This window comes from Giraffa tippelskirchi, chromosome 7, assembly GCF_054371585.1.
Source record: "Giraffa tippelskirchi isolate mGirTip1 chromosome 7, T2T-mGirTip1v1.2.pri, whole genome shotgun sequence".
In the NCBI taxonomy this organism is placed as follows: Eukaryota; Metazoa; Chordata; class Mammalia; order Artiodactyla; family Giraffidae; genus Giraffa; species Giraffa tippelskirchi.
Window position 1 is genome coordinate 150,042,982 of NC_137281.1, and position 23,178 is coordinate 150,066,159.

Here is a 23,178-nt window from a genome sequence, read left to right on the forward strand (position 1 = left end):
TTCAGACAGTTTTCTGCTGGAGTGACTGTTGAGCAGCACTGCTGGCTATCGATTGGCCTTTTTCTTTTTATTTATTTTGTGGGTTTATTTATTTTTTAATGTAGGTGGGTGTATTGATTAAATCTGTTAAAAACACATTTCCCATTCAAGCTTCCGAAAAATAAATAATATACACATAATTTAGTGCACAAACAAGGGGACAGACGTGTGTATATGTTAGTTCTGTCTCTCGAGTTCATATAGGTACCCCGGCATTGTGTTACAAGCCTATGTTGTTGTATGTATAGCAATAATTTCCACGGATATCATATTACAATATGTCCATGATTTGGGTGATGTGTTTGCTCCTTGCCTCTGTTTTCAGGCTTTGCCTGTCCAGCAAATAGGCCATATTTGAGAAGTTCACTATCAAGACCTCTATCTTCTGCTTAGAACACACTTTATCATTTATTCATTTATTCACTCACCAGACATTTCTAATTTGCAGATAGGATCATGAATAACATCCATCCTGTTCTTAAAGACATTACAGTCTAGTGGGGGAAGATACATATGAAAGTGCTTTAATAGAAATATGAATGGTAAATAGTTAGAAGTCATAAAGTGGAAGGAGATCAACCTTCCCTGGGGCTGAGACTCCATCTAGAAGAGCTACTGCCTTTAGAAAAGTTTTCATTGACAAATGAGTCTTGAAAAATATGCAAGTGCTTCTGAAGCAAATATGGTATGAACTAGGGTTGGACAGGTAAGGCAGCATTCCACCAAGCAGAGAGAAATGAAGTACAGTCACTGTTAATGTTCTGGCTAGTTCCTCCCAGGATTTTTTCTCCCCCCACCCATTTGCAGATCACATGGGCATCCTCTTGCCCAGGTATTCTACCTGTGAGTAAACCCGTGTGCCCACACCTGTCCCCATCAGAGCTCGGGGGACTTTCAAAGCCCTGACCTTTGGTGGGAGAAGGCTGGAGCTGAATGGGAAGGACACCCTCCTTGAGCAGGAGGAGGTTCTGGAAGCTTCCTGGGTCAGGGATGGGGCCTGGCTGGCACTTCTTCAGTGGACTCCAACAGACCTGGGAGGAAGCCTTCCTTCCCTTTGGTGGTTAAGTCTTCAGAGTGTAGTCCTGAAGGGTGGGTGTCTGGATGGGGTGAGCTCTCTGAGACAGGGCTGGCTCCTTCCCTGTGTCTCCCTGTGGGATGGCGCAGAGCCTGTAGCAGTCAGCGTGTGCAGAGTGAATAAGTGAGGAAACGATTCACTCCTGCCACAGGGCTCCCATTCTGAGACGGTCATTTTCTCCTGGAGAATCTCTCCTTCAATTCCTGTCTATTCTGGCACCAGGTCAGAAGACAGTATTCCAGTATTATGTGGATTCAGCTCCCTCTCTTAACCTCTGTAGAAAATGCTGTTGTGATTGCCAGATTTCTTTCTCGTCTTTATTCTAAGCATTTGTGTGGCTAAACTTACACTCAGCTTAAAGTTTGTGCTCTCATTGCACATCATGCATTTTCAAAGTATAAAAACCATTACATTTCTTAATTTCCTTTAGAAGAATGTGCATGATGGTGCCCAGGTCATTGGAAAAGAAGCCCCTAGTGTGTTGAATCTCTTGCTGAGTCCTGAGTATAGATAACCCTAATAGGGTCCAAATCGTATTTCATTGAACCATTGGTAGGCCTTTATCTTAGAAATTTAATTATAATAAACCATATTTTTCAAAAGGTTGATTTGCAATGTGTATAATTTATTGCATTATAAAAAAAATCATAGAATAGTCATTAGGTTGATCAGCTTTAGAATCAAACTGCTTTAAATGCCAATTCTAACTCTAACACGATGAAATTGAATTAGTCACTTAGCTTCTTTTGTTACAGCACAAGGAGTGTGATCAGTACTTAGTAAATGGGAGTAGTAATAGTTTTTAATATATGGAATAGTATTTGCTATTTGTCACTTCTTTCTTATGTTCCTGACATTCTCCTATGACCTTTAAAGATGTTATCCCTTTAGTCACCCCAAGTGTGTCAGGCGCTCAGTCGTGTCTGAGTCTTTGTGACCCCACGGATTATAGCCCCCCAGGCTCCTCTGTCCGTGGCATTTCCCGGGCAAGACTACTGGACTGGGTAGCCATAACCTTCTCCAAGGGATCTTTCCAACCCAGGGTTCAAAGCCAGATCTCCCACACTGCAGGCAGATTTGTTACCATCTGAGCCACCTGGGAAGCTCTAGTCATCCCAAATTCCCGAAGAAATATTATATTCCTCTTGTCCTGATTTCTGCAGTGAGAAAACTGGGGCCACACAGGAACTGGCAGACTCAGTACGTGAACCCAGGTTTGTCTGACACGAAAACTCACATTATCATTAGATTTGCTGCTACTTAGTCCTTATTAGAAATAATCACGGAGAGCATCAGCACTAGTTTCTAGACCAGAGGACTTTAAATTTTAGCTGGGCAAGTCTCCTCAGACAACTGGCTTATAAGAATATAGACTTGGAAAGGGCTTCCCGGGTTCGAGCCCCCCTTGAGGAGGGCATGGCAACCCACTCCAGTATTCTTGCCTGGAGAATCCTCATGAACAGAGGAGCCTGGTGGGCTACAGTCCACGGGGTTGCAAAGAATTGGACACAAAGGAGCAACAGAGCACAGGATAGCACACAGACTTGGAAAAGATAAGCTCTGTTTTCCTGGTTATTAATTTTATCCTATTCTGAAATTAGGAACACTTTAGTTGTTTCTAATACTCAGATGAGGCCACGTAGTTAGAGCATCTTTAGGCATTAAAGATTTAGAATTAGAATATCCCCCATAGCCTCCAATATTTATGTTTTCATTCTCTGTTGATCATCTTCTGATTTCCATTTCCTTTTGACTTTATTACAGTTTTAGTTTATGTCCTATAGCAGAGTGGATGAGGCAGTTGATGTGAAGTGGATGGCATCTATTGAAATCTTCACTCTGTTTAATGGCTGTGCTACCTTGGTGCTAAATAATTAATTCCTTTGTGTCTCTAAAATGTAGATATTTTTATGTTCTACCTTATTAGAGTGTTGTAAAGATAAGTTGAATTCATAATTGTGAAGTTCAGGACATGACATGTAATAGCCCCTACAGAACTATTAGCTACTCTTCAGTCTAATTTTCAGAAAGTTAAAAACATGACTCATACAAATGTAGTTTTCATAAAGTTAAAACATAACTCATGTAAATGTAGAATGAATGTGTGCCCAAATTTATTTAACTCCTTAATGAGGGAAGCAACAATATGGTTAAAGTGTAAACAACAAAATCACAAAAGATTATTTGAAGAACTGGATATTTATAGGCATTAAAAAGAATATTACAATACAAATTTAGGTTCAGTATAAAACTGGTGAATGTCTCACAGGGTAAAGGGCTCTTAACTTTTGATGTTATTTATTCTTCTGAACAGGGTTTCCCTGTTGGCTCAGATGATAAAGAATCCCCCTGCAGTGCAGGAGACTCTGGACTGATCCCTGGGTCGGGAAGAGCCCCTGGAGAAGGAAGCGGCAACCCACTCCAGTATTCATGCCTAGGAAATTCCACAGACAGAGGAGCCTGGCAGGCTACAGTTCGTGGGGTCACAAGAGTCAGACACAACTTAGTGTCTAAACCACCACCACCACCACCATCATCATGTTCTACTGAACAGTGTATCTCTACTGAATAGAAATCTACAGATTAATTATCATCTCATAGACTCTGAGCCTCAATTAATAGTAAATATCTGTGTCAAACAAGGGTACGTTTTCACATAGAACTAAATATTTCTTGTGTGGGTGTGTTAAACAACGTCCCTGTGGTGGTGGTTTAGTCGCTAAGTCATGTCCGACTCTTAGGACCGCATGGGCTATAGCCTGCCAGGCTTCTCTGTCCATGGAATTCTCCAGGTAAGAATACTAGGTGGGTTGCCATTTCCTTCTCCAGGGGATCTTCCTGACCCAGGGATCAAACCTGTGTTTCCTGCATTATAGGCGTTCTCCTGCATTGCAGGCGGATTCTTTACCGGAAGTCCTATATAGCATTAAAAGGACACATGTGTCTCTCTCAGTCTTTTTTTCTAAGTTTTGGATAATTTTTCTTAACGATATTATGCTGTGTTAAATTACAAGTCCTTTTTTTACCTTGAATATTGTTCTTATATCATTACTTTTACTTTTAACTGCTTACACTGTATGCCAGTCACTGTGCTGAATTTATGTCATTTTTGCCATTTACACAGCATGAGAAAGGAGATATTCTTCTGATCCCTGTTTCACAGATGAGGAAACTGAAACAGGTTTGGCAAGTTTAGGCAGGCAGAGACTGTGTCCAGAGCAGGCAGGAAGGCTGGGAGAAGCAGGCTGGCACCACGGTCAGCAAGATCCAGAGGGAAAGCAGATACAAAAGAAGCATTCACAAGTGGGCAGCACCAAAAGCGATGCTCACCTTTATTAATAGTTCTTCTTTGTATCTGTGTTTTATTCCTGGGTCCACAGAACTTCATTTGCTGAAAGAAGGCCAGGGGATGCAGTGAAACCCAAAGTCATGTTAGAGTGAGGAGGATGGTACTGGTACTCTTGGGAACAGTTTTGTAGATGCAGCTTGTGGCTAGCTTGTGGGAATCATGGGAATCACTCTTGCTTATAAACACCCCTGATATCAGGAAGTGACTATTTTGTACCTAAAATCGGCTGTACTGCTGGTATTAATACACACACGGTGTCAAATAGATTCGGCCAGAGCTGGGACTCCTGGCTCTTGTTTTTGTACAACCATTCATAGAAACAAAGCTGGGTAACATTTGTTTCTACAAATTCCAGTTGACACTTGGACCTATGGTTCATGGAGAAATGGTCTCCATAATTCAGGGATCTGTTGCTGGTCAGGAATTGTTATGAGCTGTAACAATCTTTGGCCTCACTAATTTCATTTCAGCCATCTTCAGCATGCTGTATTTGTAGGCCATTTTTATTGCTTATGTTTAATTATGATCCATTTATTTCTGGTGTGCTGGGCTAGTTACTTATTGATGGCGATGGCAGTAATCCACTGAGAGCCTATTGGTCCAGAGAGGATAATTTTATATTATCTTGTTAGTCATATTCAGATACAATTTTAATGTATTTTTCAATATAGACTTATAATTTCCTACATTTCCATTTATTAGCATTTACATGGAGAGGCAAAAGGAATGCAAATGACTTTATCTTCTCTTGTAAAATAGAGCTAGTAAATGTAATTTGGTTTCTTTCCCTTATTTTTTCCTGTAACTTTTCTTTTTAGAGGGGATACTTTGGGGTATACAATTCACATGCAGCAAAATGCACAGATCTTAAGTGCATTATTGTAAACATTTATAGCCACATAACCAACATTCCAGTTAAGATAAAGAACGGTTTCATCTTCCCAGAGGGATCCCTCGTGCCTCTGTCAGTCATTCGGCCTCCTCCTCTGCGAGGTCACTACTGCTTGGATTTTTATCAGCGTCCATTAGTTTTGTCTGTTCTTGGATATGCATAAATGGGATCGCCGAGTATGGGATCTTCTATGTCTGCTTTCTCTAGCTCCATGGAATGTGTTTAAGGGGCATGTGTGTCCCTGTGCCTTCTGGCTGCCTGGCTCTCTCCTGACTCTCAGCTCCATCTCCTCACCTGATGGAGTCTGCCAGCCTGCACTTGGGGTTCTCGCCCTGCACCGTGGTGCAAACATCCTCCTACGGCCATAAAGAGAGCAGTCTGGCAGCTCACCTTGTTTGTCTTCCGCCTTTCAGGAATCACTGTCCTTTGCCTGATGTCCAGCGTCTTGCATGGTTTCACATCCCTTGTCCCTGTCTTGGTTGTTTCAGATCAGTCATTTTCAGATCCAATTACTGCTACTCTGTTGAGGCTGGAAGTGGATGTCTGCTTGTTTTCTTTTTACTTGACTTCACCTCTCCACTTTGACACTGGAGGAAGGGGAGAGGGAAGGATGCTGACCTAACATGCAGTGTGCTGTGACGTAAACCACAACCTCTAGGGATGATATAAGGCTTTGCATTAGCTCTGGGACAGCCCTGGTAGCCTAGAATATTCTAGAACATTTATTTATTTGGTGTATGGGAATATCCTGCAACTCCAGTCACAGGCCCTCTGCGGTCAAACAGCCTTCCATGGCAAAAGAAACTGTGCCAAGCTAGTTACACACCTGCAGATGTGTCTCCATCAAGCAGTTCTTCATCTGAGTTTCATTTGCAGGGTCCCCGTCGCTTTTTCCCTGCAGTCTCCCTGATAGCACTTGATTAAGCTCAGTGGGTACAGGGATTGATTTGGCTCTTGCAGCCAGCTGTTCTTATTTTCTTTACCTAGGATTGTCATTTGTTTTCTCACCTCCCTTTGTCCTGTGGATCTTTGCCGCCTGATCCATGTCTCTTGGCCAAATGAAATTAAGAAGTGTTTTCAAACAAAAATTTTGGAGTCTTCAGGGAAGTGGAGGTATTTTTGTGCCGGGGACTGTTTTGACTCTTGGGACTCCTTGTTTTGGTCGTTAGATGCTTTTGTAGATGCTTTTGTGCACTTATCTTTGATGCATATCTCCAAAAATATAAACAAGAGGGTACGTTGCATGGTTGATGCTTTTTAGTTTTAACAGTTTTTTTTTTTTTTTGATAAATAAGATTATACAAGCTCACTAATGAAAATCTGGAAAATGCATAAAAGTACAAGAAAAAACATGCATAATGTTAACAATTATATGACCTTGTTTCAGGCTATCCGTGGTATCCAGCACATACTAGATTTTCAGGAAATATTTGCTGAGTGAACAACTGAGCCCTGCATATTTTCAGAATCTGAGTTGTGCAAAGGTCCTAGTGTTCTTCTCATGAGATGAATAGCATTTCTACCAGGGCTAGGTATTTTCTTGCCAGAAGGAATGCTTTTAGGCATGCAGGAATTATAATTAGCATCCCAATATGCAATTTTTTTCTTTGGATGAAAAATGGAAGTGTCAAGCTGTGTTGATTTCTTTTCTCTCTTGCCCTTGTCCCTTCTCAGCAGAAAGCCTTGCAGTTTTTAAACAGTTACACATAGTTGCATCTACCTAGAAGCAGAATAGTTTTGCAGTGGATTGTAGTTTGAAGGAAAGAGCCCTTATCATATGTATGGGGAAGGAGCCTCCTGGGTCCCAGTTTTTTTTCTATGGCATTTGCTTCCAGAGAGATGTCGTGGTTTATTTCACATGATGAGATTTCTTGTAACACTCTAGTCTTCTAGAGGTCTAGTGAGACAGAACTCTTCTGCTTTAATATCATTTGTCAATTTCTGCCGAGTTTTAGGTTGACCTAAACTAGTACATAATATATGATTGAAAAATGTAAATGCACCATGTAGTGAAAAATGCAAAACACAAAGGTTTTTTGATTTTTGTACACCATGTGTTTCAAGAGTTCTGTATCTCTGTGGGAGAATTCATCCAATCTTAGTAAACTCTTTGCAACCACTCTTAGGAGCATTGATGGATAACAACAGTATGTGGCTGTGGGCATTTTTTCCTAGTCAGTTCACTGGATGCTTTTTCTAATCAGTCCTCAACTACATGTAAAGCTGCAATTTTACCCAGATATATTTATATGAGTAAAACCAAATCTGTGTTTATATAAATACAAATAGGTACCTGTGCATATACACAAATTATAAATAAATATGCATTTCTTTTAGGGTTTTCTTTTTTCCTATGGTTCTGAAATATTTTTTCCATCCAAATAACTTTGTTTCTGAGTCTTAGGGAGTTGCAGATCAGGTATCTAGGATATTCGGCAGAAAGTCCCTTATATCTGAACTGAATACTCATATGTGGGGTATAATTTTATCTCTGATAAATTATTTGGGGAGGGCAACATCATCTGGGATTTATTTTTCCTTAAGAGTAATCTTTCTAGCTCTTCTTCCTACCTGAAACTCCCAGGTGGCCCCCTCATGCTGGCACTGAAGTGTGTCATCTAGTTAAGACTCACATCAGTGACCTGGCATTAGGATGCCTTTGGCAAGGGGCCTGCAGTTCAACACACCTATCATCACACATGCCTGTTGTCCCTGACTCATGAAAAATCACGAGGACAGAACACAATGGAAATGAACATATTAGAACAAGTGGGTTATCCACACACACCCTCAGTGTTATTAAAGGTGTTATTCCAGTCACCCCAACACATCACATGTCTTTCCAACATTGAACCTGCTTCAATGTGCCTTTGGCTTCATTTAGCATATTTTCGTATTATATAAAGTTTAGTGAACAATAAACACGGCTCTAACCAGATCTTACAGCTATTTCCCAGCGTAGGGTAACGTCTTGCATTTAGTCATATTTGGTTTCCTAGGTAATATTGGACTGTGGCTGTATTTCCTAGAGCCGCATCCGCATTTCTTGTCACATGGAATGCTTTGGTGGCAGATTCTTCAGACCCAGAGGAAGGCAGGGAGGAATGTTACACTGGAATTCTTTGGAAGCCGTACTGGCAATCACCCGGATAACACACAGTGTGTTCAGGCTGGTTCTCTGGCAGCTTCCTGTGGCAGGTTTTGAGCTCCACATTGCTAGCCTCCCTGCTTTTATTTCTGAAATCTGCCTTGTGTACCAGCTCCAGATTTATCTTCCCAGAACACCGTCTTTGTCTTATCGCTCCTCTGCTCATGAAATTTCAATGCCCCCCTCTTGTTGTAGTTCAAAACCCCACACTTGGTTTTCAAGGTCTTCATTTATCTGCTTTTCAACATTTGTCCCTTGATCCTGTTTCTTACATGTTCCTTTCTTACTGTGCCCTCAGATAAGGTCAGTGTCCTCCCTGTCATAGCATATTCTATGGTCATTATGCCCTTCCCACTCCCCTTCCTCCCTTCTGAGAAACTTCCCTCCTCTTGACCTGGATTTTCAAATCCTGTACAGTTTTTAGTACCAAGCCCAAGTCTCACCTCTTCCTTGTGTTTTCTCTGGCCACATTAGCCCATATTAATCACTTCTCCCCAAATCCCACTGCATTTATGTTCAGAACTGAGAGACAGCAGTACTCAGCATGAAAGGAGATTAACGTGGACTTGAGAGGGAGTGGTGGGTTCAAATCCTGTTCTTTTCCTTCCTAACTGGGTGGCCTTTGGAAATGAATGTGACACAACCACAATATGTACCTTGCAAAAGTCCCACTTTTGCTTATAAAGATAGAAATAATAGATGTAGAGCAGTGTATTGGACTTAAAAAATAGTTTTTTAAAAGTTCAGGATTACAGCTTTAGTTAAAAATGCAAACCTTCCATTGAAGCAAAATGTCACCAGTGAATAAAACAAGCAGAATTCTGAGTAGATTATGGACTGCTTTTGTTGTGTGTTCATTCTCTTCTTCAGAGAACCAATTTGCCTGTGGTGGTGATTGTAGTTTCCTCTTGAGTAGATGGTGACTGTGTGTTGAATGGATGTTGGTGGAAGGGTTACTGGGATAAAATTATTCAAATATTGAAGATATTCTTGATTTGGGGTCTGTAAAATTCAACCAAAAACCTAAGGAAGTTTCAGAGGACCTACTCCCTTTCCTGTAAGCATCCCAGCTTTTAAAGGCAATATTTGTACTGGTTTCCAAGAGCATGCTGAAGGACTCTGTGACCTTCAGTAATCTCATGTCCTACTTTTGGTTCTTTCCTGGAATACGAAGAATTACTAGCCAGGGTGAATCTTTGTGTCTTGTCATTTAAAGGGCTGAGGGAACCAAACCACAGTCTTTGCAGCCTCTACCATTATCAGAATCTCAATACATAATCTTAATTTTGCAGAAAATAACTCATTTTTAAATCCCCTCACCTACAGTAATAAAGTATAACCTAATTTTAGCATTCATGACGGACCATTTACAGTAGCTGACTCTGTCGTTCTCTCTCCCCAATTCAAAACTCTTTAAGCCTGAGGCTCTAAGATCAGGCCAGGCCAAGTTTGGCCATGATCTGCTTTAACTCTGAGCATGAGGACCAGGTAGTAGAAGAACTATAGCCAATCTCTTATTCCATATTCATTCTGGACAGATAAAACCCAGAGAACTATACAGTCCTAGTTTACCATCTGAGTGGCGTAATGTGCTAATTACTGCCTCCCGAGGGAAGATGGCTGCATATTGATGTCCACTGGAGTTTAACTGAACGAGAAGCCATGTCTCAGGAACATTATTATATTTATCCAGTTACCCAGGGGTCCTTCATAATGGACTCAGCTGTGAACATTACGAGATTAGACCAAAATCTTAATCATGGTGATTTTGATCATGTTTCAGTGCCATTAGCTCTTTGGAACCTACCAAGCTGGTAGTATTTGAGGAAAGGAAGTAGATAAGTGTGACTGCTTAGTGTCTGGGAGGAAGATTGGTGGAGAGGGAATCCAAAAGATAAATTTCAGTCATCTTAAGAACTGGCAGTAATGAGGATAATTATGTGGAGAATTTGCGCTTCAGATTCTAGTTGTTCTTGAGAACATGATTCAGATTAATAAAATGCACATGTTGAACGGAGATCCGGTGCTCTGTGACAACCTAGAGGGGTGGGATGGGGCGGGAGGTGGGAGGGAGGTTCAAGAGGGAGGGGACGTATGTATACCCATGGCTGATTCATGCTGATATATGGCAGAAACCGACGCGATAATGTAAAGCGATTATCCTCCAATTAAAAATATATAAATTTAAATTAAAAAAAAGGAAAATAATTTGGTTAGACTATTTAGATGATGGAGATTTAAATTCTTTTCAAAGTGTACTCACAGGGAAATGACTTTTCTCTTTATATTCAGTCATTAGAGGAAACCATGATTTATTTACTTCTCATCCTTTGCATTATAGAAATATTTTTATATAAGTAGTGTTTATTTCTAATGACAAATATGTGATGCCAAGTAAGCAGTAGACCACAGATGATTAAGTAATTGCCACCACCTGGTCACACCACTGTTTCACAGGTATTTTCCTAATGTGAACAAAGTCTCTTACCATCTCAACATCTATGCCTTATCTAAAATCTGGATAATACTACATTGCTATAACATCCCTTGAAGTCTCCCTAGACGGAGACTATTTTCTTCAGTCCGTTTATTCCTGGGATCGGGGCACAGGTCACCAACACTGTTCCATGATGTCTCTTCTTCCAAGGTCCACGTGTCTTTAATGCCGTCTTCTCCCATCCTCGTCATAAACTTCTCCTGACCTTCGAGATGTGAAGAATGGTCTGAACCGAGCTCCTTGCTCATAGTCTTCATCACCCTGCATCCTTTGTATTAACCTAGGTGACGTCAATGTTCAGGTTATCATTTTCCTAATAACCTGACTTCCTCAAACGTCTGGTTACCTAGCAAAGAGCATTTCTCTTGCTGTTACCGCTTCCTAAGTTTTCACTTCTCTCCCGACTTGACCTTCTGCCCTCCGTAGTGTCAAAGGTTTCTCTCGCCTTTGTACACCACCTGCAGTCCCTGGTCACTGACTCAGGTGACATCCCCACCAATACGCTAGAGCCCTGGCCTTGTGAACTGGCCACACCACCCAAATTTCAAGTAAATCCCTCTACTTGGCTTCTTGGCTGCTGTCTCATGATTTATGGAAAGTCAGGCACTTGGCAGTGACTGCACTGCAAACCATAGCCTGTTACTGTCGGTGATGCCTTCAACATGTTCCTCTTTGTGGCCACCCAGGCTTTGACCCTCAATTCTGACCACTGTGTCTTCTCTCCAGTGATACCCTGTTCTCTGCTGTGCTGGTTAGCATCCATCGAGTAGGAGCTGTTTGTAAGTCTTTCTTCTTATTTCTTCATAAGCTTTGTTGTTTATGTTTAAACACCTCACATCTCTATCGCATGGCAGTGAAGACTTTCCCAGGTTTTTGTTCAAACATTATTTTCTGTTTCAGATTTTCTAGGACTCACTTTCATAAACCTGAGCACTGGTGGGAAGACTCTTCTCCAAATGTGTCCCAAACTCTATCTGACTCATCTACCTTACTTTACTCATCTGTATATGTTGAGTGGGGCCTTGTAGTGAATGTGTATTTCTGCACAATTTCCATGTTTATGCAATATGCTTACCTATGTGTGTGTATGTGTGTGTGGAGATATATATATATATATATATATATATATATATATATTTATTATTATTATTTTCTAATTTGGATCTAGACTGTGTGATTATCTTTCCATTTACATTGCTTAGCACAGTGTCAGCCACTGGAAAAAAGAGAAGTTCCCTCACCCTTTCATTGCACTAAACATTTCTCCATTATAGTGCCTATCACACAAGTGTTTGTTAACTATTCTGGCTCACTAGTAAACTGTCAGTTCTATAGAATAGGTACAATGCCTTATTTATCTTTCTATTCTCAGTATTTTATGAGCAACCTGACAGTTTATAGATGTTCAGTAAATTTTTGATGAGTGTAGAAGGCATTGGATACCAATTAAGGGTAACAGTGATAACCCAGCAGCTTACTTTGAAAGTATGGAATGTAGATTAGGCTACTTTCATGAGCCATGCAAGGCACAAAACTATTAATTTATAAAACATATTATTATTTGTGGATAAATGATTTATTAATTATTCATTTGTAAATAAATAGCTCATTTATTTCATGTTTTAATGTATGTATTAAATAAGATTCAAAAGGAAGTGCTGGCTTTTCCAAGATTACATGGCTAATGAGTAGTATAGCACAAGAACCAGGACTCCTGACTGTTGGTTCTCGAGCCAGTGATCCCAAGTCAATATTTTCTAAATGGTGTTTTGTGTAATAACATGTCCCAGGAGTTCTCATTCTCCTTTGCATACACTGACTAGACTGAAGGGAAGGAGCTGGGGAGTAAAAGGCAGTGGTAATAGATGTCCATGATGTAAAGAAAGGGAAATGATAGAAGAAAATCTATGCGCTTAAAGAGGCAAGTACATGACCCTACTGCAGAAATTACTATATTGTGTCCCAGGGAGTAAAAGCAGCTTAATACACGTGCTAAGTTACTCTCTGTCACTTGGAAGAAAATCACTTTATTCTTGTAGATGATTTCATATTTTGCCTCCTCTGTTCTTTTCTTCCCTAAGCTTCACTGAAAACTAGACCCATTTCAAGGGGGCCTGCATAACTAGTGTATCCAGATGTACCTTTTTGTTTTTCCCATGTATCTATTTCTCTATCAGAATCTAGGCCCAGTTCTGCTCAGGCTCAGTGTTACATAGAAAGAACAAGGTGAGCAGGGGGAGGGGTGGGGAAAGTCCGCGATTTGGGGGGAGTAAAAAGTCTGACCGGAGTAGAGGGAGGGTGAAGGGTGGCGAGAGGCAGCCTGGATGAGGTCTGATCATGAGCTCCTGGGGGCAGGAGGTTTTGGAAGAAGAGGAACAGTAGGCCTTTTTGAGCTCATATGTAATATGGGCAAAGAAGGTCTTAGAAAGAGCCCCCTCGCAGAGTGTGGGGTGTGAGCGGAAGGAAGGTAGCGAGGCCCCTATATGTAAGATACCACATCCATTTGTTTATCACTGGAATAATCAGACCTTCGAGTAGAGTGTGATATGCAGTGGGGATTTGATGAAACATTTTTAGAACAACTAGTGAAAACAAGAAAGCCATTTGTTGTTGTTCAGTCGCTAAGTCATGTCCGACTCGTTGCCACCCCATGGACTGCAGCACGCCAGGCTTCCCTGACCTTCACTATCTCCCGGAGTTTTCTCAGATCCTTGTCCATTGAGTCAGTGATGCCATCCAACCGTCTCATCCTCTGCTGCCCTCTGCTCCTCCTGCCTTCAATCTTTCCCAGCATCAGGGTCTTTTCAAATGACTCAGTTCTTCGCATCAGGTGGCCAAAGTATTGTAGTTTCAGCTTCAGCATCAGTTCTTCCAATGAATATTCAGGACTGATTTGTAATCTTACAAGGACTGATTTGTAATCTTACAAGCTTAAATTATTATTCCTTTTGACTTTAATTTTGTTTTTATATTTACAGCTAAAGATTTTTTTTTTTTAAGAAGAAACCACTTCTTGTATTAAAACCTCTTTCTCTGTCACTCAAACAGTGAATAGTATTGTATTTCAGAGATACATTGGTTTAAAAACTGTTAGATCATATTTGTTGTATGATTTCTAATGGAATGAACTGTTATGGCCTCTCTGATTAAATTATAATTTTAGTACACTGGGCTGTGAATGGCTGGGAACAAGTTCATTTTTCCCCTGATGCAGGCATAATTGCGGTCAGCTGAGATCTATGCCTGCCCAGGCTCCAAGTGTCTTGCTAATAGAAATATCAGAGGCCTCTGACTCTTCCTCCCTCAGCATCCTCCCCAAGCTCCCTGTTGCTAAACTAAAATGCTTGAAGCTTTCAAAACTCATTCCCTGCCTCGGATTGAAAGGTGTGAAGATTTTCCTGTTTAAAAGACAGTTTGAACATATAGAAGGTTGAGAAACTGCTCATGCTACAGGAAAATCTTTTGATATTTTTTTTTTAATATGTTAACAGAATTCTGGTTAAAAAAAATTCTTGTAGCAAAGGAATGAGGTACATCAAGTATTTAGGTTTTCCTGTTTTTTGTGGGTGGACACCATTTGGTGAGAGAGTGATCGAGGCATCTGTAATGCATACGTGTTTTCTAACAGTTTTTTTCAGGCCGTGCACATTGAAAGATGGAACTCCATGTCTTCACTACATCTTTGCTTCATTTATTGTCCCCAGTTGATTGTCTTTTCTGTCAACTGTTGTTGCTGTTCAGTTGCTAAGTCCTGTCTGACTCTTTGAGACCCCATGGACTGCAGCATGCCAGGCTTCACTGTCTCCTGGAGTTAGACATGCTCAAACTCATGTCCATTGAGTCAGTGATGCTATCTAACCATCTCATCATGTGCTGCCCTCTTCCCCTCCTGCCCTCAATCTTTCCCAGCATCAGGGTCTTTTCCAATGAGTCAACTCTTCTCATCAGGTGACCAAAGTACTGGAGTTTCAGCTTCAGCATCAGTCCTTCCAGTGAATATTCAGGGTTGATTTCCTTTAGGATGGACTGGTTGGATCTCCTTGCAGTCCAAGGGACTCTAAAGAGTCTTCTCCAACACACAGTTCAAAAGCATCAATTCTTCAACTCTCAGCCTTTTTTATGGTCCAGCTCTCACATCCATACATGACCACTGGAAGAACCATAACTCTGACTATACAGACCTTTGTTGGCAGAGTGATGTCTCTGCTTTTTAATACACTGTCTAGGTTAGTCATAGCTTTCCTTCCAAAGAGCAAGCTTCTTTTAATTTTATGGCTGCAATCACCTTCTGGAGTGATTTTGGAGCCCAAAAAAAGAAAGCCTGTCCTGTTTCCATTGTTTCCCCATCTATTTGCCATTAAGCGATGGGACCAGATGCCATGATCTTAGTTTCGTTTTTTGAATATTGAGTTTTAAACCAGCATTTTCACTGTCCTCTTTCACTTTCATCAAGAGGCTCTTTAATTCCCCTTTGATTTCTGCCATTAGAGTGGTATCATCTACATATCTGAGGTTATTGATATTTCTCCTGGCAATCTGGATTCCAGTTTGTGATCCACCCAGCCCGGCATTTCGATGATGTACTCCACATTTAAATTGAATAAGAAGAGTGATAACATACAGCCTTGAGATACTCCTTTCCCAATTTTGAACCAGATAGTGTTGAAAAGAATCCTCCAAGGTAGATGTTGGGTAAAATTCAACAACATTACAAGCCTGGGATTGTCTCTCAAAAAGAAGCTTTTTTTTTTTTCTTCCCTTTTTTAAGGACAATAGAAAACAAAACAATTGTGTTGATGATAGGATTAGGTGGGAGAAATTGATAAATCATGGTCATGTACCACCCCTGAGAAAGTGGTACAAGGTCAGCTACTATTTGCCTCTGTCTTAATCCTGTGATTTTCTGGTTCTTTGGCTTAGAAAGTTTAGGTTCTGACAAGTAACTAAAGCAGGACAGCCCAAGGTTGCTCATATTCTCTGTGATTTTATTTCACTTTTTGAGAAATAAGCCCTACCACTGTTTTGTAAATTGTTTAGATATCCACAGAAGAAAGGGTTACTCAGTATTTTGGGAGCTCAAGATGGAAACTGTCTCCCTTTGAGAAATTAGAAACTCATTCCTAAAAGAATCAACACTGTTGCATCTTCTCACCTAAAACTAAATTAGGTGAAAAGCAGCAGTGTGTGATTTTTTTTTTAAAGCCCAATTTAATTTTAAAATTATAAAAAATTTCAAGCATATGGAAAAAGCAGAAAATATTCAACACCCTTGTACCCACCATCCTTATTTAAAAATGTTAGCTTTTTACCATAATTGCTTAAGACTGTAGTTTACTTTTTCATTTCTTTTTAAAATACTTTTCATGTTTTTCTTAACTGTTGAGCACATGCAAATGATATTTATAATATGTTAATGTGTGTAAAGTATACAAAATAACAAATGCTCATGCACCTACCTCCCGATTTAAGAATTACAGACTCATTGTATTAAAAAAAAATCACAATTACTGTGAGTTTACCAATTTATGCTTTTCTGCATCCCCCACCCCCAAATGATATTCAAAAGGAAACTCCTGGGGTTTAGATTCTGATGTCTGCATTGAATCTGAACATCTTCCTATTGGTCTTCAAATTGGGTGGCATGAGATTGATGTCTGCTAGAAAAAGATTTGAGGACCTAATCATTACAGTCTTAACCTGTTTGGATCTCTTCTGTTCCTTCATTGTTCCTCCCTGCTTATCCCTGATACCCTTATTAAATATGAATGTTTTAAGTGCTCATCAAGTATTGGTTCACACTCCTTCTTCATGAGACAAAGGGGGAAATCATCAGTATCTGAAAATGACACCATTCTTAGTGATACTGGTTTTGAGAGCCACCTAGCCAGAAAAAAATAAATCCTAGAAAAAGAAATGGTAATCTTACATGCAGATCTGGATTGAAAATATAGCCAAAGGAATATATATATATACATTTTTGTTGTTGTTGTTGTTGTTTTTACTGGAAGTCCAGGGACCAAGCTGAATTCACTTACAGCTTCTGAGTTAACATGATGCTGCACCCCAGGGACGCCTTCCTTCCACACACCATTAAATCCAGTTGTCAGGTTTGGACAGGAGCGAACCCTCCTTCTCCTCAAGGAGGCAAGAGGGAGGTGCTTTGTGGGGGAGGTGACTCATTTTCCCAAGTAGGGAGGAGTGACCATCCATCATGATCAAATGGGAGGATTTCGTATCATCCATCTCCAGTGAGGATGGTAGTAGCAATTCTGGCCTTTTCCCCATTTTTTTTCCCACTACTCTGATTAAGATTCATCTTTGAAACAGAAAGGATAGTTTGAGGTTATTAGAAAACATACACATACATAAGAATTATTTGTTCTCTGCTGCTCTTTTTCCTCTCCATGAATAATTTCTGCAGACAGGTGACCAGTTCAACCATCTGTCTCTGTTATAAATGCCTGTGGTTGGTTCACTCTCTTTTGCCTTGCAGTTCAGTGAAGACTTCTTTTGCAAGAGAATGAAAAAGCCAACAAATAAGATGAGCTAACAATACATTCTTGTGTTGTCACCTTTTCTTTTGAGGAATGTGAGAAATGATTCCTTTTCCCTCCAGATCAAATATACAGATTCCTTAAAGGCCCTGATGCAAGTGTATTATTTGGAGTGGGGGGAAACCCCAAACCAACTATTCTCAGTATTCAACAAATTGAAAAACACTAATGGACCTTCAGAATTTATAATATCAGTTCTTTCTATCTTTCATTTAGCTAGATCCATGTATAGGTTTTATTTTTAGCCTATGTTGCAGTAGAATGTTTGATTGATTCAAGGAAATTTCTAAATTCAATTAGGGAAAATAAAATTTAGGGAGCATGTTGGCTGTGAATTTGCACATGATGACTTGGAAATACTTTTGCCCTCTCTTGCTTGGTTCTGAGTGATTTTTGTGCCATAAAAACAGTCAAGCAACCAACCAACCAGCCAACCAGCATTTGAGTCATATCTGCGTAGCACAGGTGACTTATGCAGGAGCTTATCTAGTACTCGTTGTTGTATAATTCATGCCTAGATTGATAACAAACTCCTAAAAGTTGTTTGTTGAAATATATTCAGTTCGTTCAGTCGCTCAGCCATGTCCGACTCCTTGTGACCCCATGGACTGCTGCACACCAGGCCTCCCTGTCCATCACCAACTCCCAGAGTTTACCCAAACTCATGTCCATTGAATCGGTGATGCCATCCAACCATCTCCTCCTCTGTCACCCCCTTCTCCTCCTGCCTTCAGTCTTACCCAGCATCAGGGTCTTTTCCAATGAGTCAGCTCTTCACATCAGGTGGCCAAAGTATTTGAGCTTCAGCTTCAGCATCAGTCCTTCCAATGAATATTCAGGACTGATTTCCTTTAGGATGGACTGGTTTGATCTCCTTGCAAATCCAAGGGACTCTCAAGAGTCTTCTCCAATGCTACAGTTCAAAAGCATCAATTCTTTCGCATTCAGCTTCATTTCTTTATGAAAGATATTATGAAGAATTCCATAATCCAAAAAGAGATTACTGTTTCATCTTAGTGCAGTTCCACTCCATGGAGTTAGTTTTGTATCATTGAAACATTTAGGTTGAAATTAGAATAAGCTGATAAGTAGGATGATAAAACTTTTAAAAAATCTTAGTGGAGTGCTAGGTTATGTTCTCATGGTTGATTTTTATAACAGTCTGTCAGTTAGACAGTGTCAGCAAGTAGACATTATTGTTGCTCTATTTATAACAATGAAGATAACTGAGATACAAGAATTGAGATGTCTGGTCCATAAGCCACAAAGCTAGAAAGTAGGAAGTAGCGAATCAAATCCAGATTTGTGTCTTAGGAGCTCATGCTCTTAATCTCTATACTATATTGCCTTTCCACATGCTGAGGTACAAAACAGAACTTTGGTCTCACCACCTTCCCAGAGAGGGACCCCAGACAAAGTCCAGAGAAGATATAGATGCCCAGGTGCTCTGATTGTGGTGATGCTTGCTAGTACCATATTGTCTTTCCACATGCTGAGGTACAAAACAGAACTTTGGTCTCACCACCTTCCCAGAGAGGGACCCCAGACAAAGTCCAGAGAAGATATAGATGCCCAGGTGCTCTGATTGTGGTGATGCTTGCTAGTTGCTCTAAGAGGATGCTTGGCAAACACATCACACACAGATGGTGTGCAACCCACACATCTCTATTTATGTCGAGGCCCCGAATGTTTGTGTTAACAGGTTTGAGGGATAATAAAAGAAGTTGCTGTTTGTTCTTTCTTTACAAGTCTGCAATTAATTTTTAGCATAAATTCAAAAGGGAAGAATTTGTAAATTCACTAGACACTGAGAGACTGGTGATCCAAGAAAGCATTTTTGTCTGTTGAGTTTAAAAAGGAGAGCCAGTGTAAAAGCAGTTGTTTTTCATTTTTGACACTAGGTGGTGCTTTAGTCCTGTGGGTCAAACGTACTGAGCTTGGCTTTCTTTGGTTTATTTTTCCTTTCCTGTTTTTTTTTTTTTCCTCCTAGATGTTGGTCCAGAAAAAAAGCCCAATACAAGGCTGATTAAGGAGATTGTGCCAGTTAGGTTTGTTCCATTTGGGTTTTCTCCATCATTATATCTGTTTATAACAAAGATAATTAAACCCATTGGAAAATTTTAGATACTCTTTTCAACTTTTTTTTTTTTTTAATGCATTCATGCATTTTGGGAAGCAACATCAAGAGTTGGAACTAGCTCAGTTATCTCATCAGCATATTATCTCAACAGGCTATGTTTGCAATGAGTCTTTCTTCCTACAAAGCAAGTCATATATGAGACTGAAACTGTGCTCAACCAAGTTTGTCATCTGTGTGTGCCTGTGGGAAGTAAACTGACTCCTGACATTGTTCGGGACTCGCACACACCCTATGTGTGCTTTCCGTATTTACATTTTAATATTAGTGGAGACAAAAAAGGGAGTGGACAATGATTGAAACACATTGACATCAAAGAGGAGTGGGGTGGGAAGGAAGCAGTGGAATGGGAAAATAGCATGAATCCAAATCCAACAAAATGAATCCATCATTTGGCCTGAATACCCTGAATCCACCCATTTCCGTCCCATGCAAGGACTTTATTTGTTAACTTGTCATTCCTTCTGTCAGGGAGTAATTTTCCAGGAAAAGACCAGAGTGTAAGATAATAGTTTGTGAATCAGAAAGGTTCCTTAAAGGGTTTGGCTATGGACATCATTTATTTATCTACTCACTTCTGAATGTCTACTGTATAACAAGCAAGGTGCTAGGTACTGAGGATACCAAAATTGTGCTCAGTCCCTTAAGGAGCCTCAAGTCTAGCGAGAAAGATAAAGAGACAGCTGAACTGTTGTGTGTGCAGTGACTGGTGGCCTTCCGCACAGGGTAGGAAGTCTGGTGGCCGGGGAGAATGCTGAAGGGCTGTGTGATGGAGATGGCGTGGCCGACAGGACCCAGGCAAGCCGAGTCTGCAAGGATGGCTAGACTAGCAGGAGAAGAAAGGAGAGAGGCAGGCAGAGGGAGGAGAGTGTAAAGAAGCTGGGGACCCTCAGTGAGTGAGGGGGTGACAAGAGTTTGTAGCCTTGAGCTTAGTGATGTTACTAAGGTCACAGGCGGAGCCAGGATTCGGGAGATTTTGAGGGCAAAATGAGTGTGAGCTGTTTTCCTACTGTGTTCCCCACATAACCCTGTGAGAAGGGTGGGTCATTCATCCACGTTTTACAGAAGGGGATCCCAGAGAGCAGATGAGTTGCTCCAGGTGACCACCCACATTCAGAGTCTGTGCAGACGGACCAACGATCATGGTCTTTACTTCACGGGGATTTAGATCCTAACTCTCTCGAGCTTTCCAGGCTACTGAAGAATTGATTATACAAGAGTGGATGAGCTCCCGGTTTAATTATTTAAAGACTGCTTGCTAGTTTCAACATTTTATTTTTCCTCAAACTGTAGACAGAACAGTCTTGTTGCAATTTAACTATGATCATACTCATTTAACCTCTGGTAAGCATATGTCCTTCAGCATTTTCAAGCAGAAATTCATAGGGATGGTTTTGACACCAATTGTGGTCCAACATTCTCTGCCTGTCTTCCTGTATTTGAAGGTGGTGGGGAAATACTGTCCGTATGTGTGTGTATGGTGGGGTAGGGGGACAGAGTGGCTACAGTGGTTAAGATTTAGCTCAGGGAATTTTCAGCTTTGCCTTTATTAAATTCATCTAATAAGAATATGTGGCTTCTCTGATGGTTCAGTGGTAAATCTGCCTGCAATGCAGGAGACATGGGTTTGATCCCTGGGTGAAGAAGATCCCTGGAGAGGGAAATGGCAACCCACTCCAGTATTCTTGCTGGGCAAATCTCATGGACAGAGGAGCCTGGTTGGTTATAGTCTGTGGGGTCACCGAATCTGACACTATTGAGCATGCACAATAAGAATATGTATAATCAAATTTCCATCAAGTGAGTAAGGGTTCCTAAATTGTTTTAAAGCCCACCAATGCTTGTGAATTCTTCCCAAATTAAAATATTATTTTAGAGGAGGTTAAAAAAAAATCTCCATACTGCATGAGTAAGATACTAGCTTACCAAAAACTCCTTGGATCATAACAATGGTGAATTTATTCTTGCATTCTTGATGTATCTATGAGCTGGTTTTCTTTGCTTTGTTGGAGTGGCAGGATTTACAGCAGACCTGCTGCTGCTGCTGCTGCTGCTGCTGCTAAGTCGCTTCAGTCGTGTCCGACTCTGTGCGACCCCATAGACGGCACCCCACCAGGCTCCGCCGTCCCTGGGATTCTCCAGGCAAGAATACTGGAGTGGGTTGCCATTTCCTTCTCCAGTGCATGAAAGGGAAAAGTGAAAGTGAAGTCGCTCAGTCGTGTCCGACTCTTAGCGACCCCATGGACTGTAGCCTACCAAGGCTCCTCCGTCCATGGGATTTTCCAGGCAAGAGTACTGGAGTGGGGTGCCATTGCCTTCTCCATTACAGCAGACCAGTTTTTGCCTAATTCTATGTGTACCCAAGTTACTTATAACATGTTGGTATTCAGTACCCACTAAAACAAAAACACAATCCCAGTAACCACCCACTCCACGTCCTGTGGGTGGGCAGTGCTCTCCAAGGGATTATTAACTTCTTCTAAAGAAGCTTTTGTTCCTGAAATGCTGAATGCATTTCTATTCATGTTAGATTTTGCCAACCACCTTGTTGACTATAAAATACTAGGTCAGGATCTTCATTAAACTGTCTCTGTTTCCCCCTTACTAATTTAGTAGTTAGAGAATTTACCAATATTTCCAAATAGGTAAATAAAAAATCCCTAAGTAACCACCTCACATGACTTCTGTGTCTCTAAATGGGTGTTCATTTTAATGCACTTATTCATAAATATTTTATTGGTATACAAAGCCACATGTAAGATTCAGTGATTAGTTTGTTCATCCACTAGTACTAAAATTCCTATTGTGTAGCAGGTACTGTACTTGGCACTAGAGAGAAAATGGGAAACCAGACCAAAAAAAAAGAAACTTTGCTCTCATGAAATTTACAACATATAAACTATTCATACTTCACTGAATCACAGGTTTTTCTCCATGACTGGGTAAGAAAGTCCAGTTGGTCAGAATCAGTGATGTTGGCACCATCATTCCTTGTAGTGAGCTGAGAAGTGAAACCCTCCCTGTGGCCAAGGGCTATAGACCTCCCTTTGCCCCTGAGAATCCCTTTCTCTATTGCTACCATCCTACCAGCTACAGCCCAGGTGTGGGTGATGGTCCCTTTCCTCGATTCTGTATACCACAGCTGAGTCGGGCTGCAGAAGTGAAGATGCTACTGATGGATTTGAAATAGTGGGTGGGGAGGCACACTGACTTCTAGCTGTGGGTGCTCAGAGGGGGACCACAGACCACGCTCATCCTCATGGGCTCCCTCCAGGATCTCCCGAGGCTACCTTTGCCTTAAGATCCTTAAGCATGACTAGAATTCTGAGTCCAAAGCAAAGAGAGGCCAGAGAAAAATGTCCCTCGTTTTTATTCTAAGGCTTACCTCCTCTGTCTTTAATTTCAGTCTCCAAGTCTAGCTCATCCCAAGATGATTGGCACTTGGACTCATGACCCAGAGGAGAGGCTCTGTGTTCTGTCCAAAGGA

The 23,178-nt window shown here is 40.8% G+C and overlaps 1 protein-coding gene and 1 long non-coding RNA gene across 5 annotated transcripts in view; both read left to right on the plus strand.

Moving 5' to 3' along the window:
* Positions 1-23,178, plus strand: part of NRXN3 (neurexin 3) — a 1,799,700-nt gene that overhangs the window by 896,565 nt on the left and 879,957 nt on the right. The gene's annotated exons all lie outside the window — the stretch shown is intronic.
* Positions 17,004-22,559, plus strand: LOC145513651 (uncharacterized). The gene is made up of 2 exons (XR_014059620.1): positions 17,004-18,996; positions 19,131-22,559. It is a non-coding gene; the product is annotated as an uncharacterized LOC145513651 (long non-coding RNA).